Source organism: Gadus chalcogrammus, chromosome 12 (genome assembly GCF_026213295.1).
Source record: "Gadus chalcogrammus isolate NIFS_2021 chromosome 12, NIFS_Gcha_1.0, whole genome shotgun sequence".
In the NCBI taxonomy this organism is placed as follows: domain Eukaryota; kingdom Metazoa; phylum Chordata; class Actinopteri; order Gadiformes; family Gadidae; genus Gadus; species Gadus chalcogrammus.
This window is the reverse complement of record NC_079423.1, coordinates 6226258-6239925: the sequence shown is the minus strand read 5'-3', so window position 1 is coordinate 6239925 and position 13668 is coordinate 6226258. Positions and strand designations below refer to the sequence as shown.

Genomic DNA, 13668 nt, shown 5'->3' with positions numbered 1-13668 from the left:
GCGGTTGGCAGTAACATCAGGTCACGGTACGCCACGGTAGGCCACGGAGTCAATGAGCTCGAGTTGAAAAAGAAAAAGCTACAGCACCTGGTAATTCCTAGATCCCAGGCGGTCTCCCATCCACGTACTAACCAGGCCCGACCCTGCTTAGCTTCCGAGATCAGACGAGATCGGGCGTGTTCAGGGTGGTATGGCCGTAAGCAATTAGTGCAGGCGCAAAACCAGGTTTTATACAGTAGCACATAAGGAGTGAGAAAGCTGCTGAGGCTCGACGTTACACTTTTACAAAAACAATCATTAGTTAGATATAAACGGCAGTAATTGATTCAGTAGGACTCCTTATCCATGTAAACGATCATTGTGACATCTGAATTCATTAATTATCTGAAATACACTGCGTGTGCGTGTGATGTTAAATGTTTGAACCAAGGTTAACGGTTAAAGTGTCAGAGAATGGGTGGTGATTTTTTGACGTCCTCCCATGATCTGAAGTGAGCGTGCGTGTTTGTGTTGGTGAAAGTTTAAGAAATGTACAACTGTCGGTTCAGCTCTCTGGTGCTCCCTGCTGGCAGTATCACTATACTGTCCTCATGTTTCACAAAAATAGTTTTGAGAGACGTTGTCAGTTTTTGTATGTTGCTTAAATCCTCCAAAGCGGTTGGCAGTAAACATCAGGTCACGGTACGCCACGGTAGGCCACGGAGTCAATGAGCTCGAGTTGAAAAAGAAAAAGCTTACAGCACCTGGTATTCCCAGGCGGTCTCCCATCCAAGTACTAACCAGGCCCGACCCTGCTTAGCTTCCGAGATCAGACGAGATCGGGCGTGTTCAGGGTGGTATGGCCGTAAGCAATTAGTGCAGGCGCAAAACCAGGTTTTATACAGTAGCACATAAGGAGTGAGAAAGCTGCTGAGGCTCGACGTTACACTTTACAAAAACAATCATTAGTTAGATATAAACGGCAGTAATTGATTCAGTAGGACTCCTTATCCATGTAAACGATCATTGTGACATCTGAATTCATTAATTATCTGAAATACACTGCGTGTGCGTGTGATGTTAAATGTTTGAACCAAGGTTAACGGTTAAAGTGTCAGAGAATGGGTGGTGATTTTTTGACGTCCTCCCATGATCTGAAGTGAGCGTGCGTGTTTGTGTTGGTGAAAGTTTAAGAAATGTACAACTGTCGGTTCAGCTCTCTGGTGCTCCCTGCTGGCAGTATCACTATACTGTCCTCATGTTTCACAAAAATAGTTTTGAGAGACGTTGTCAGTTTTTGTATGTTGCTTAAATCCTCCAAAGCGGTTGGCAGTAAACATCAGGTCACGGTACGCCACGGTAGGCCACGGAGTCAATGAGCTCGAGTTGAAAAAGAAAAAGCTTACAGCACCTGGTATTCCCAGGCGGTCTCCCATCCAAGTACTAACCAGGCCCGACCCTGCTTAGCTTCCGAGATCAGACGAGATCGGGCGTGTTCAGGGTGGTATGGCCGTAAGCAATTAGTGCAGGCGCAAAACCAGGTTTTATACAGTAGCACATAAGGAGTGAGAAAGCTGCTGAGGCTCGACGTTACACTTTTACAAAAACAATCATTAGTTAGATATAAACGGCAGTAATTGATTCAGTAGGACTCCTTATCCATGTAAACGATCATTGTGACATCTGAATTCATTAATTATCTGAAATACACTGCGTGTGCGTGTGATGTTAAATGTTTGAACCAAGGTTAACGGTTAAAGTGTCAGAGAATGGGTGGTGATTTTTTGACGTCCTCCCATGATCTGAAGTGAGCGTGCGTGTTTGTGTTGGTGAAAGTTTAAGAAATGTACAACTGTCGGTTCAGCTCTCTGGTGCTCCCTGCTGGCAGTATCACTATACTGTCCTCATGTTTCACAAAAATAGTTTTGAGAGACGTTGTCAGTTTTTGTATGTTGCTTAAATCCTCCAAAGCGGTTGGCAGTAAACATCAGGTCACGGTACGCCACGGTAGGCCACGGAGTCAATGAGCTCGAGTTGAAAAAGAAAAAGCTTACAGCACCTGGTATTCCCAGGCGGTCTCCCATCCAAGTACTAACCAGGCCCGACCCTGCTTAGCTTCCGAGATCAGACGAGATCGGGCGTGTTCAGGGTGGTATGGCCGTAAGCAATTAGTGCAGGCGCAAAACCAGGTTTTATACAGTAGCACATAAGGAGTGAGAAAGCTGCTGAGGCTCGACGTTACACTCTTACAAAAACAATCATTAGTTAGATATAAACGGCAGTAATTGATTCAGTAGGACTCCTTATCCATGTAAACGATCATTGTGACATCTGAATTCATTAATTATCTGAAATACACTGCGTGTGCGTGTGATGTTAAATGTTTGAACCAAGGTTAACGGTTAAAGTGTCAGAGAATGGGTGGTGATTTTTTGACGTCCTCCCATGATCTGAAGTGAGCGTGCGTGTTTGTGTTGGTGAAAGTTTAAGAAATGTACAACTGTCGGTTCAGCTCTCTGGTGCTCCCTGCTGGCAGTATCACTATACTGTCCTCATGTTTCACAAAAATAGTTTTGAGAGACGTTGTCAGTTTTTGTATGTTGCTTAAATCCTCCAAAGCGGTTGGCAGTAAACATCAGGTCACGGTACGCCACGGTAGGCCACGGAGTCAATGAGCTCGAGTTGAAAAAGAAAAAGCTTACAGCACCTGGTATTCCCAGGCGGTCTCCCATCCAAGTACTAACCAGGCCCGACCCTGCTTAGCTTCCGAGATCAGACGAGATCGGGCGTGTTCAGGGTGGTATGGCCGTAAGCAATTAGTGCAGGCGCAAAACCAGGTTTTATACAGTAGCACATAAGGAGTGAGAAAGCTGCTGAGGCTCGACGTTACACTTTTACAAAAACAATCATTAGTTAGATATAAACGGCAGTAATTGATTCAGTAGGACTCCTTATCCATGTAAACGATCATTGTGACATCTGAATTCATTAATTATCTGAAATACACTGCGTGTGCGTGTGATGTTAAATGTTTGAACCAAGGTTAACGGTTAAAGTGTCAGAGAATGGGTGGTGATTTTTTGACGTCCTCCCATGATCTGAAGTGAGCGTGCGTGTTTGTGTTGGTGAAAGTTTAAGAAATGTACAACTGTCGGTTCAGCTCTCTGGTGCTCCCTGCTGGCAGTATCACTATACTGTCCTCATGTTTCACAAAAATAGTTTTGAGAGACGTTGTCAGTTTTTGTATGTTGCTTAAATCCTCCAAAGCGGTTGGCAGTAAACATCAGGTCACGGTACGCCACGGTAGGCCACGGAGGCAATGAGCTCGAGTTGAAAAAGAAAAAGCTTACAGCACCTGGTATTCCCAGGCGGTCTCCCATCCAAGTACTAACCAGGCCCGACCCTGCTTAGCTTCCGAGATCAGACGAGATCGGGCGTGTTCAGGGTGGTATGGCCGTAAGCAATTAGTGCAGGCGCAAAACCAGGTTTTATACAGTAGCACATAAGGAGTGAGAAAGCTGCTGAGGCTCGACGTTACACTTTTACAAAAACAATCATTAGTTAGATATAAACGGCAGTAATTGATTCAGTAGGACTCCTTATCCATGTAAACGATCATTGTGACATCTGAATTCATTAATTATCTGAAATACACTGCGTGTGCGTGTGATGTTAAATGTTTGAACCAAGGTTAACGGTTAAAGTGTCAGAGAATGGGTGGTGATTTTTTGACGTCCTCCCATGATCTGAAGTGAGCGTGCGTGTTTGTGTTGGTGAAAGTTTAAGAAATGTACAACTGTCGGTTCAGCTCTCTGGTGCTCCCTGCTGGCAGTATCACTATACTGTCCTCATGTTTCACAAAAATAGTTTTGAGAGACGTTGTCAGTTTTTGTATGTTGCTTAAATCCTCCAAAGCGGTTGGCAGTAAACATCAGGTCACGGTACGCCACGGTAGGCCACGGAGTCAATGAGCTCGAGTTGAAAAAGAAAAAGCTTACAGCACCTGGTATTCCCAGGCGGTCTCCCATCCAAGTACTAACCAGGCCCGACCCTGCTTAGCTTCCGAGATCAGACGAGATCGGGCGTGTTCAGGGTGGTATGGCCGTAAGCAATTAGTGCAGGCGCAAAACCAGGTTTTATACAGTAGCACATAAGGAGTGAGAAAGCTGCTGAGGCTCGACGTTACACTTTTACAAAAACAATCATTAGTTAGATATAAACGGCAGTAATTGATTCAGTAGGACTCCTTATCCATGTAAACGATCATTGTGACATCTGAATTCATTAATTATCTGAAATACACTGCGTGTGCGTGTGATGTTAAATGTTTGAACCAAGGTTAACGGTTAAAGTGTCAGAGAATGGGTGGTGATTTTTTGACGTCCTCCCATGATCTGAAGTGAGCGTGCGTGTTTGTGTTGGTGAAAGTTTAAGAAATGTACAACTGTCGGTTCAGCTCTCTGGTGCTCCCTGCTGGCAGTATCACTATACTGTCCTCATGTTTCACAAAAATAGTTTTGAGAGACGTTGTCAGTTTTTGTATGTTGCTTAAATCCTCCAAAGCGGTTGGCAGTAAACATCAGGTCACGGTACGCCACGGTAGGCCACGGAGTCAATGAGCTCGAGTTGAAAAAGAAAAAGCTTACAGCACCTGGTATTCCCAGGCGGTCTCCCATCCAAGTACTAACCAGGCCCGACCCTGCTTAGCTTCCGAGATCAGACGAGATCGGGCGTGTTCAGGGTGGTATGGCCGTAAGCAATTAGTGCAGGCGCAAAACCAGGTTTTATACAGTAGCACATAAGGAGTGAGAAAGCTGCTGAGGCTCGACGTTACACTTTTACAAAAACAATCATTAGTTAGATATAAACGGCAGTAATTGATTCAGTAGGACTCCTTATCCATGTAAACGATCATTGTGACATCTGAATTCATTAATTATCTGAAATACACTGCGTGTGCGTGTGATGTTAAATGTTTGAACCAAGGTTAACGGTTAAAGTGTCAGAGAATGGGTGGTGATTTTTTGACGTCCTCCCATGATCTGAAGTGAGCGTGCGTGTTTGTGTTGGTGAAAGTTTAAGAAATGTACAACTGTCGGTTCAGCTCTCTGGTGCTCCCTGCTGGCAGTATCACTATACTGTCCTCATGTTTCACAAAAATAGTTTTGAGAGACGTTGTCAGTTTTTGTATGTTGCTTAAATCCTCCAAAGCGGTTGGCAGTAAACATCAGGTCACGGTACGCCACGGTAGGCCACGGAGGCAATGAGCTCGAGTTGAAAAAGAAAAAGCTTACAGCACCTGGTATTCCCAGGCGGTCTCCCATCCAAGTACTAACCAGGCCCGACCCTGCTTAGCTTCCGAGATCAGACGAGATCGGGCGTGTTCAGGGTGGTATGGCCGTAAGCAATTAGTGCAGGCGCAAAACCAGGTTTTATACAGTAGCACATAAGGAGTGAGAAAGCTGCTGAGGCTCGACGTTACACTCTTACAAAAACAATCATTAGTTAGATATAAACGGCAGTAATTGATTCAGTAGGACTCCTTATCCATGTAAACGATCATTGTGACATCTGAATTCATTAATTATCTGAAATACACTGCGTGTGCGTGTGATGTTAAATGTTTGAACCAAGGTTAACGGTTAAAGTGTCAGAGAATGGGTGGTGATTTTTTGACGTCCTCCCATGATCTGAAGTGAGCGTGCGTGTTTGTGTTGGTGAAAGTTTAAGAAATGTACAACTGTCGGTTCAGCTCTCTGGTGCTCCCTGCTGGCAGTATCACTATACTGTCCTCATGTTTCACAAAAATAGTTTTGAGAGACGTTGTCAGTTTTTGTATGTTGCTTAAATCCTCCAAAGCGGTTGGCAGTAAACATCAGGTCACGGTACGCCACGGTAGGCCACGGAGGCAATGAGCTCGAGTTGAAAAAGAAAAAGCTTACAGCACCTGGTATTCCCAGGCGGTCTCCCATCCAAGTACTAACCAGGCCCGACCCTGCTTAGCTTCCGAGATCAGACGAGATCGGGCGTGTTCAGGGTGGTATGGCCGTAAGCAATTAGTGCAGGCGCAAAACCAGGTTTTATACAGTAGCACATAAGGAGTGAGAAAGCTGCTGAGGCTCGACGTTACACTTTTACAAAAACAATCATTAGTTAGATATAAACGGCAGTAATTGATTCAGTAGGACTCCTTATCCATGTAAACGATCATTGTGACATCTGAATTCATTAATTATCTGAAATACACTGCGTGTGCGTGTGATGTTAAATGTTTGAACCAAGGTTAACGGTTAAAGTGTCAGAGAATGGGTGGTGATTTTTTGACGTCCTCCCATGATCTGAAGTGAGCGTGCGTGTTTGTGTTGGTGAAAGTTTAAGAAATGTACAACTGTCGGTTCAGCTCTCTGGTGCTCCCTGCTGGCAGTATCACTATACTGTCCTCATGTTTCACAAAAATAGTTTTGAGAGACGTTGTCAGTTTTTGTATGTTGCTTAAATCCTCCAAAGCGGTTGGCAGTAAACATCAGGTCACGGTACGCCACGGTAGGCCACGGAGTCAATGAGCTCGAGTTGAAAAAGAAAAAGCTTACAGCACCTGGTATTCCCAGGCGGTCTCCCATCCAAGTACTAACCAGGCCCGACCCTGCTTAGCTTCCGAGATCAGACGAGATCGGGCGTGTTCAGGGTGGTATGGCCGTAAGCAATTAGTGCAGGCGCAAAACCAGGTTTTATACAGTAGCACATAAGGAGTGAGAAAGCTGCTGAGGCTCGACGTTACACTCTTACAAAAACAATCATTAGTTAGATATAAACGGCAGTAATTGATTCAGTAGGACTCCTTATCCATGTAAACGATCATTGTGACATCTGAATTCATTAATTATCTGAAATACACTGCGTGTGCGTGTGATGTTAAATGTTTGAACCAAGGTTAACGGTTAAAGTGTCAGAGAATGGGTGGTGATTTTTTGACGTCCTCCCATGATCTGAAGTGAGCGTGCGTGTTTGTGTTGGTGAAAGTTTAAGAAATGTACAACTGTCGGTTCAGCTCTCTGGTGCTCCCTGCTGGCAGTATCACTATACTGTCCTCATGTTTCACAAAAATAGTTTTGAGAGACGTTGTCAGTTTTTGTATGTTGCTTAAATCCTCCAAAGCGGTTGGCAGTAAACATCAGGTCACGGTACGCCACGGTAGGCCACGGAGTCAATGAGCTCGAGTTGAAAAAGAAAAAGCTTACAGCACCTGGTATTCCCAGGCGGTCTCCCATCCAAGTACTAACCAGGCCCGACCCTGCTTAGCTTCCGAGATCAGACGAGATCGGGCGTGTTCAGGGTGGTATGGCCGTAAGCAATTAGTGCAGGCGCAAAACCAGGTTTTATACAGTAGCACATAAGGAGTGAGAAAGCTGCTGAGGCTCGACGTTACACTTTTACAAAAACAATCATTAGTTAGATATAAACGGCAGTAATTGATTCAGTAGGACTCCTTATCCATGTAAACGATCATTGTGACATCTGAATTCATTAATTATCTGAAATACACTGCGTGTGCGTGTGATGTTAAATGTTTGAACCAAGGTTAACGGTTAAAGTGTCAGAGAATGGGTGGTGATTTTTTGACGTCCTCCCATGATCTGAAGTGAGCGTGCGTGTTTGTGTTGGTGAAAGTTTAAGAAATGTACAACTGTCGGTTCAGCTCTCTGGTGCTCCCTGCTGGCAGTATCACTATACTGTCCTCATGTTTCACAAAAATAGTTTTGAGAGACGTTGTCAGTTTTTGTATGTTGCTTAAATCCTCCAAAGCGGTTGGCAGTAAACATCAGGTCACGGTACGCCACGGTAGGCCACGGAGGCAATGAGCTCGAGTTGAAAAAGAAAAAGCTTACAGCACCTGGTATTCCCAGGCGGTCTCCCATCCAAGTACTAACCAGGCCCGACCCTGCTTAGCTTCCGAGATCAGACGAGATCGGGCGTGTTCAGGGTGGTATGGCCGTAAGCAATTAGTGCAGGCGCAAAACCAGGTTTTATACAGTAGCACATAAGGAGTGAGAAAGCTGCTGAGGCTCGACGTTACACTCTTACAAAAACAATCATTAGTTAGATATAAACGGCAGTAATTGATTCAGTAGGACTCCTTATCCATGTAAACGATCATTGTGACATCTGAATTCATTAATTATCTGAAATACACTGCGTGTGCGTGTGATGTTAAATGTTTGAACCAAGGTTAACGGTTAAAGTGTCAGAGAATGGGTGGTGATTTTTTGACGTCCTCCCATGATCTGAAGTGAGCGTGCGTGTTTGTGTTGGTGAAAGTTTAAGAAATGTACAACTGTCGGTTCAGCTCTCTGGTGCTCCCTGCTGGCAGTATCACTATACTGTCCTCATGTTTCACAAAAATAGTTTTGAGAGACGTTGTCAGTTTTTGTATGTTGCTTAAATCCTCCAAAGCGGTTGGCAGTAAACATCAGGTCACGGTACGCCACGGTAGGCCACGGAGTCAATGAGCTCGAGTTGAAAAAGAAAAAGCTTACAGCACCTGGTATTCCCAGGCGGTCTCCCATCCAAGTACTAACCAGGCCCGACCCTGCTTAGCTTCCGAGATCAGACGAGATCGGGCGTGTTCAGGGTGGTATGGCCGTAAGCAATTAGTGCAGGCGCAAAACCAGGTTTTATACAGTAGCACATAAGGAGTGAGAAAGCTGCTGAGGCTCGACGTTACACTTTTACAAAAACAATCATTAGTTAGATATAAACGGCAGTAATTGATTCAGTAGGACTCCTTATCCATGTAAACGATCATTGTGACATCTGAATTCATTAATTATCTGAAATACACTGCGTGTGCGTGTGATGTTAAATGTTTGAACCAAGGTTAACGGTTAAAGTGTCAGAGAATGGGTGGTGATTTTTTGACGTCCTCCCATGATCTGAAGTGAGCGTGCGTGTTTGTGTTGGTGAAAGTTTAAGAAATGTACAACTGTCGGTTCAGCTCTCTGGTGCTCCCTGCTGGCAGTATCACTATACTGTCCTCATGTTTCACAAAAATAGTTTTGAGAGACGTTGTCAGTTTTTGTATGTTGCTTAAATCCTCCAAAGCGGTTGGCAGTAAACATCAGGTCACGGTACGCCACGGTAGGCCACGGAGTCAATGAGCTCGAGTTGAAAAAGAAAAAGCTTACAGCACCTGGTATTCCCAGGCGGTCTCCCATCCAAGTACTAACCAGGCCCGACCCTGCTTAGCTTCCGAGATCAGACGAGATCGGGCGTGTTCAGGGTGGTATGGCCGTAAGCAATTAGTGCAGGCGCAAAACCAGGTTTTATACAGTAGCACATAAGGAGTGAGAAAGCTGCTGAGGCTCGACGTTACACTCTTACAAAAACAATCATTAGTTAGATATAAACGGCAGTAATTGATTCAGTAGGACTCCTTATCCATGTAAACGATCATTGTGACATCTGAATTCATTAATTATCTGAAATACACTGCGTGTGCGTGTGATGTTAAATGTTTGAACCAAGGTTAACGGTTAAAGTGTCAGAGAATGGGTGGTGATTTTTTGACGTCCTCCCATGATCTGAAGTGAGCGTGCGTGTTTGTGTTGGTGAAAGTTTAAGAAATGTACAACTGTCGGTTCAGCTCTCTGGTGCTCCCTGCTGGCAGTATCACTATACTGTCCTCATGTTTCACAAAAATAGTTTTGAGAGACGTTGTCAGTTTTTGTATGTTGCTTAAATCCTCCAAAGCGGTTGGCAGTAAACATCAGGTCACGGTACGCCACGGTAGGCCACGGAGTCAATGAGCTCGAGTTGAAAAAGAAAAAGCTTACAGCACCTGGTATTCCCAGGCGGTCTCCCATCCAAGTACTAACCAGGCCCGACCCTGCTTAGCTTCCGAGATCAGACGAGATCGGGCGTGTTCAGGGTGGTATGGCCGTAAGCAATTAGTGCAGGCGCAAAACCAGGTTTTATACAGTAGCACATAAGGAGTGAGAAAGCTGCTGAGGCTCGACGTTACACTCTTACAAAAACAATCATTAGTTAGATATAAACGGCAGTAATTGATTCAGTAGGACTCCTTATCCATGTAAACGATCATTGTGACATCTGAATTCATTAATTATCTGAAATACACTGCGTGTGCGTGTGATGTTAAATGTTTGAACCAAGGTTAACGGTTAAAGTGTCAGAGAATGGGTGGTGATTTTTTGACGTCCTCCCATGATCTGAAGTGAGCGTGCGTGTTTGTGTTGGTGAAAGTTTAAGAAATGTACAACTGTCGGTTCAGCTCTCTGGTGCTCCCTGCTGGCAGTATCACTATACTGTCCTCATGTTTCACAAAAATAGTTTTGAGAGACGTTGTCAGTTTTTGTATGTTGCTTAAATCCTCCAAAGCGGTTGGCAGTAAACATCAGGTCACGGTACGCCACGGTAGGCCACGGAGGCAATGAGCTCGAGTTGAAAAAGAAAAAGCTTACAGCACCTGGTATTCCCAGGCGGTCTCCCATCCAAGTACTAACCAGGCCCGACCCTGCTTAGCTTCCGAGATCAGACGAGATCGGGCGTGTTCAGGGTGGTATGGCCGTAAGCAATTAGTGCAGGCGCAAAACCAGGTTTTATACAGTAGCACATAAGGAGTGAGAAAGCTGCTGAGGCTCGACGTTACACTTTTACAAAAACAATCATTAGTTAGATATAAACGGCAGTAATTGATTCAGTAGGACTCCTTATCCATGTAAACGATCATTGTGACATCTGAATTCATTAATTATCTGAAATACACTGCGTGTGCGTGTGATGTTAAATGTTTGAACCAAGGTTAACGGTTAAAGTGTCAGAGAATGGGTGGTGATTTTTTGACGTCCTCCCATGATCTGAAGTGAGCGTGCGTGTTTGTGTTGGTGAAAGTTTAAGAAATGTACAACTGTCGGTTCAGCTCTCTGGTGCTCCCTGCTGGCAGTATCACTATACTGTCCTCATGTTTCACAAAAATAGTTTTGAGAGACGTTGTCAGTTTTTGTATGTTGCTTAAATCCTCCAAAGCGGTTGGCAGTAAACATCAGGTCACGGTACGCCACGGTAGGCCACGGAGGCAATGAGCTCGAGTTGAAAAAGAAAAAGCTTACAGCACCTGGTATTCCCAGGCGGTCTCCCATCCAAGTACTAACCAGGCCCGACCCTGCTTAGCTTCCGAGATCAGACGAGATCGGGCGTGTTCAGGGTGGTATGGCCGTAAGCAATTAGTGCAGGCGCAAAACCAGGTTTTATACAGTAGCACATAAGGAGTGAGAAAGCTGCTGAGGCTCGACGTTACACTCTTACAAAAACAATCATTAGTTAGATATAAACGGCAGTAATTGATTCAGTAGGACTCCTTATCCATGTAAACGATCATTGTGACATCTGAATTCATTAATTATCTGAAATACACTGCGTGTGCGTGTGATGTTAAATGTTTGAACCAAGGTTAACGGTTAAAGTGTCAGAGAATGGGTGGTGATTTTTTGACGTCCTCCCATGATCTGAAGTGAGCGTGCGTGTTTGTGTTGGTGAAAGTTTAAGAAATGTACAACTGTCGGTTCAGCTCTCTGGTGCTCCCTGCTGGCAGTATCACTATACTGTCCTCATGTTTCACAAAAATAGTTTTGAGAGACGTTGTCAGTTTTTGTATGTTGCTTAAATCCTCCAAAGCGGTTGGCAGTAAACATCAGGTCACGGTACACCACGGAGTCAATGAGCTCGAGTTGAAAAAGAAAAAGCTTACAGCACCTGGTATTCCCAGGCGGTCTCCCATCCAAGTACTAACCAGCCCCGACCCTGCATAGCTTCCGAGTTCAGACAAGATCGTGCGTGTTCAGGGTGGTCTTGCCGTATGCAATTAGTGCAGGCGCAAAACCAGGTTTTATACAGTAGCACATAAGGAGTGAGAAAGCTGCTGAGGCTCGACGTTAAACTTTTACAAAAAAAATCATTAGTTAGATATAAACGGCAGTAATTGATTCAGTAGGACTCCTTATCAGGGGCGGCGCCAAACGGTTGCTTGCCGTTGCTATAGCAACTCCAAGCAATTACTCAGAAACCCCAGAGCAACCCCTGATTTTTTGTCCAACTCAAACAACATATTTGAAATAATGCCATTTTCCGTAAAATGGTATTAAATAAGTTCAACTAAACCTATGGCCGAATGCGGTACCCGTCACCATACCGACCATTCCTGTCATATGAATCACCAGATTAAGTGCATAATCAGTGAGTAGTCGTTCAAATGAACACGAGTCAGCCTGGGACTCTCCTCTCCTCCCCTCCCCCTCACCGTGCCCAGTTCCCGAGCGTTGGGCATGCGCACACTCTGTAAGTGACATGAACAGATTAAAAAAAAACACATACACACAATTAACACAAACGATCCCAAGCAATATGTACAATATTAATTAATTATTATTTAATGTACTTGAAACAATAATTTCATTAATAGCATAGTCTTACGAAAAATAAATAACATTTCAAATATGCGGACATCTCGCGGCGAGATTATCAGTCAGAGATGTTCGTTGCCGGCTCGTTGGCGCTTAAAAAATATGGACAAGTTTTTACTATTTCGAAAGAAATCAAGTTCAAACACGACTCGCGATGGCGAGGCTGAGGATGGGCTCGTTAATAGCCAGACTTGTGTTGGACTTGGCAGTTGTTCGGAGGGGGGTTATGCTGAGGTCAAGAAACGGAAGAAAATATTGTAGCCTACACAGTTCTGAATTAGCAATACAATGTTATCACATGCTTGCTAACAATGTTGGTGTGTTAAACCGTATGGATTAAAGTGGAATATTGCAAGAAGTCCTGTGATCAAGACATCGATTTAAGGTAGGCCGTTTGGTTATTAAGTTTGCCCGTCGCAGCATATTGACTTGGGGCCCATGTGATTTTGTTTTGAAGTAGAACTAGATTATAGGTTTGGCTCATGCCAAAGGATGGGTTTATCGTAGCCTGGTATGATCCGCCCTTAATAGAAGTATTATGAAGTATAATAGTATCAACAATAATAGCAACTATTGTATTAATGTTCCACATAGGCCTACATTTGAGACGTATCGCGCAACTAATGTGAATGCTTTGGAATGTACCGTGGCGACGGTGGGTCTGAGATGTGCAATTCACCACTATTGACAGGACAGCTAACCTTGTAGTTGGGGGACTGCTGACGGACTGTTGATTGAGAGAACTATGTTGTTTGTTATATGTCGTGTGGCCGCAGTGCCACCTGGACTAGCAGTGAATGTGTACATGCCGCTGGGCTATTTTCATGTTGGCCTTCTTAAAGATCTTCCTCTATATTGTTCTATGTCTTTACGTCTTTTTGTCTGTGTGTGTGTGAGGGAGAGGGAGAAAGATAGCGCACGTTGAACTGTCAAATGATACGATCACACTCAATCACAGTGGTGCGATTAGTCTGTGTTGTTACTGTACTGTAAACTTGCCTCGTACGGGACCGCAACCACCCCAACCCGTGCCGAAAATGTCTTCCCGGCCGTGCCTCTGCCAAATTCAGGTGTTTTGATCAAGGTTTTTTTTTTTGACCAGCAACCTCTTGAATTCATACAGCAACTGTTAAGCAACTGCAACAAATTATTTCTGGCGCCGCCACTGCTCCTTATCCATGTAAACGATCATTGTGACATCTGAATTCATTAA

The 13668-nt window shown here is 44.4% G+C and overlaps 17 non-coding genes and 2 pseudogenes across 17 annotated transcripts; all 19 read right to left on the bottom strand.

Moving 5' to 3' along the window:
- Nucleotides 1-75: 75 nt before the first annotated feature.
- Nucleotides 76-202, bottom strand: LOC130396187 (5S ribosomal RNA; annotated as a pseudogene).
- Nucleotides 203-731: 529 nt separating this feature from the next.
- On the bottom strand, nucleotides 732-850 carry LOC130398995 (5S ribosomal RNA). The gene has a single exon (XR_008901533.1). It is a non-coding gene; the product is annotated as a 5S ribosomal RNA (ribosomal RNA).
- Nucleotides 851-1378: 528 nt separating this feature from the next.
- Nucleotides 1379-1497, bottom strand: LOC130398983 (5S ribosomal RNA). Its single transcript, XR_008901522.1, has one exon. It is a non-coding gene; the product is annotated as a 5S ribosomal RNA (ribosomal RNA).
- A 529-nt stretch (nucleotides 1498-2026) lies between these two features.
- On the bottom strand, nucleotides 2027-2145 carry LOC130398970 (5S ribosomal RNA). The gene has a single exon (XR_008901510.1). It is a non-coding gene; the product is annotated as a 5S ribosomal RNA (ribosomal RNA).
- A 529-nt stretch (nucleotides 2146-2674) lies between these two features.
- On the bottom strand, nucleotides 2675-2793 carry LOC130398958 (5S ribosomal RNA). The gene has a single exon (XR_008901499.1). It is a non-coding gene; the product is annotated as a 5S ribosomal RNA (ribosomal RNA).
- Nucleotides 2794-3322: 529 nt separating this feature from the next.
- LOC130398947 (5S ribosomal RNA) lies at nucleotides 3323-3441 on the bottom strand. The gene has a single exon (XR_008901488.1). It is a non-coding gene; the product is annotated as a 5S ribosomal RNA (ribosomal RNA).
- A 529-nt stretch (nucleotides 3442-3970) lies between these two features.
- On the bottom strand, nucleotides 3971-4089 carry LOC130398935 (5S ribosomal RNA). Its single transcript, XR_008901477.1, has one exon. It is a non-coding gene; the product is annotated as a 5S ribosomal RNA (ribosomal RNA).
- A 529-nt stretch (nucleotides 4090-4618) lies between these two features.
- LOC130398923 (5S ribosomal RNA) lies at nucleotides 4619-4737 on the bottom strand. The gene has a single exon (XR_008901466.1). It is a non-coding gene; the product is annotated as a 5S ribosomal RNA (ribosomal RNA).
- A 529-nt stretch (nucleotides 4738-5266) lies between these two features.
- On the bottom strand, nucleotides 5267-5385 carry LOC130398911 (5S ribosomal RNA). The gene has a single exon (XR_008901455.1). It is a non-coding gene; the product is annotated as a 5S ribosomal RNA (ribosomal RNA).
- Nucleotides 5386-5914: 529 nt separating this feature from the next.
- Nucleotides 5915-6033, bottom strand: LOC130398900 (5S ribosomal RNA). Its single transcript, XR_008901444.1, has one exon. It is a non-coding gene; the product is annotated as a 5S ribosomal RNA (ribosomal RNA).
- Nucleotides 6034-6562: 529 nt separating this feature from the next.
- On the bottom strand, nucleotides 6563-6681 carry LOC130398887 (5S ribosomal RNA). Its single transcript, XR_008901433.1, has one exon. It is a non-coding gene; the product is annotated as a 5S ribosomal RNA (ribosomal RNA).
- A 529-nt stretch (nucleotides 6682-7210) lies between these two features.
- LOC130398876 (5S ribosomal RNA) lies at nucleotides 7211-7329 on the bottom strand. The gene has a single exon (XR_008901422.1). It is a non-coding gene; the product is annotated as a 5S ribosomal RNA (ribosomal RNA).
- Nucleotides 7330-7858: 529 nt separating this feature from the next.
- Nucleotides 7859-7977, bottom strand: LOC130398864 (5S ribosomal RNA). Its single transcript, XR_008901411.1, has one exon. It is a non-coding gene; the product is annotated as a 5S ribosomal RNA (ribosomal RNA).
- Nucleotides 7978-8506: 529 nt separating this feature from the next.
- LOC130398851 (5S ribosomal RNA) lies at nucleotides 8507-8625 on the bottom strand. Its single transcript, XR_008901399.1, has one exon. It is a non-coding gene; the product is annotated as a 5S ribosomal RNA (ribosomal RNA).
- A 529-nt stretch (nucleotides 8626-9154) lies between these two features.
- On the bottom strand, nucleotides 9155-9273 carry LOC130398840 (5S ribosomal RNA). Its single transcript, XR_008901388.1, has one exon. It is a non-coding gene; the product is annotated as a 5S ribosomal RNA (ribosomal RNA).
- Nucleotides 9274-9802: 529 nt separating this feature from the next.
- On the bottom strand, nucleotides 9803-9921 carry LOC130398828 (5S ribosomal RNA). Its single transcript, XR_008901377.1, has one exon. It is a non-coding gene; the product is annotated as a 5S ribosomal RNA (ribosomal RNA).
- Nucleotides 9922-10450: 529 nt separating this feature from the next.
- On the bottom strand, nucleotides 10451-10569 carry LOC130398816 (5S ribosomal RNA). The gene has a single exon (XR_008901366.1). It is a non-coding gene; the product is annotated as a 5S ribosomal RNA (ribosomal RNA).
- A 529-nt stretch (nucleotides 10570-11098) lies between these two features.
- LOC130398804 (5S ribosomal RNA) lies at nucleotides 11099-11217 on the bottom strand. Its single transcript, XR_008901355.1, has one exon. It is a non-coding gene; the product is annotated as a 5S ribosomal RNA (ribosomal RNA).
- A 519-nt stretch (nucleotides 11218-11736) lies between these two features.
- LOC130396170 (5S ribosomal RNA) lies at nucleotides 11737-11855 on the bottom strand (annotated as a pseudogene).
- Between the last annotated feature and the right edge of the window lie 1813 nt (nucleotides 11856-13668).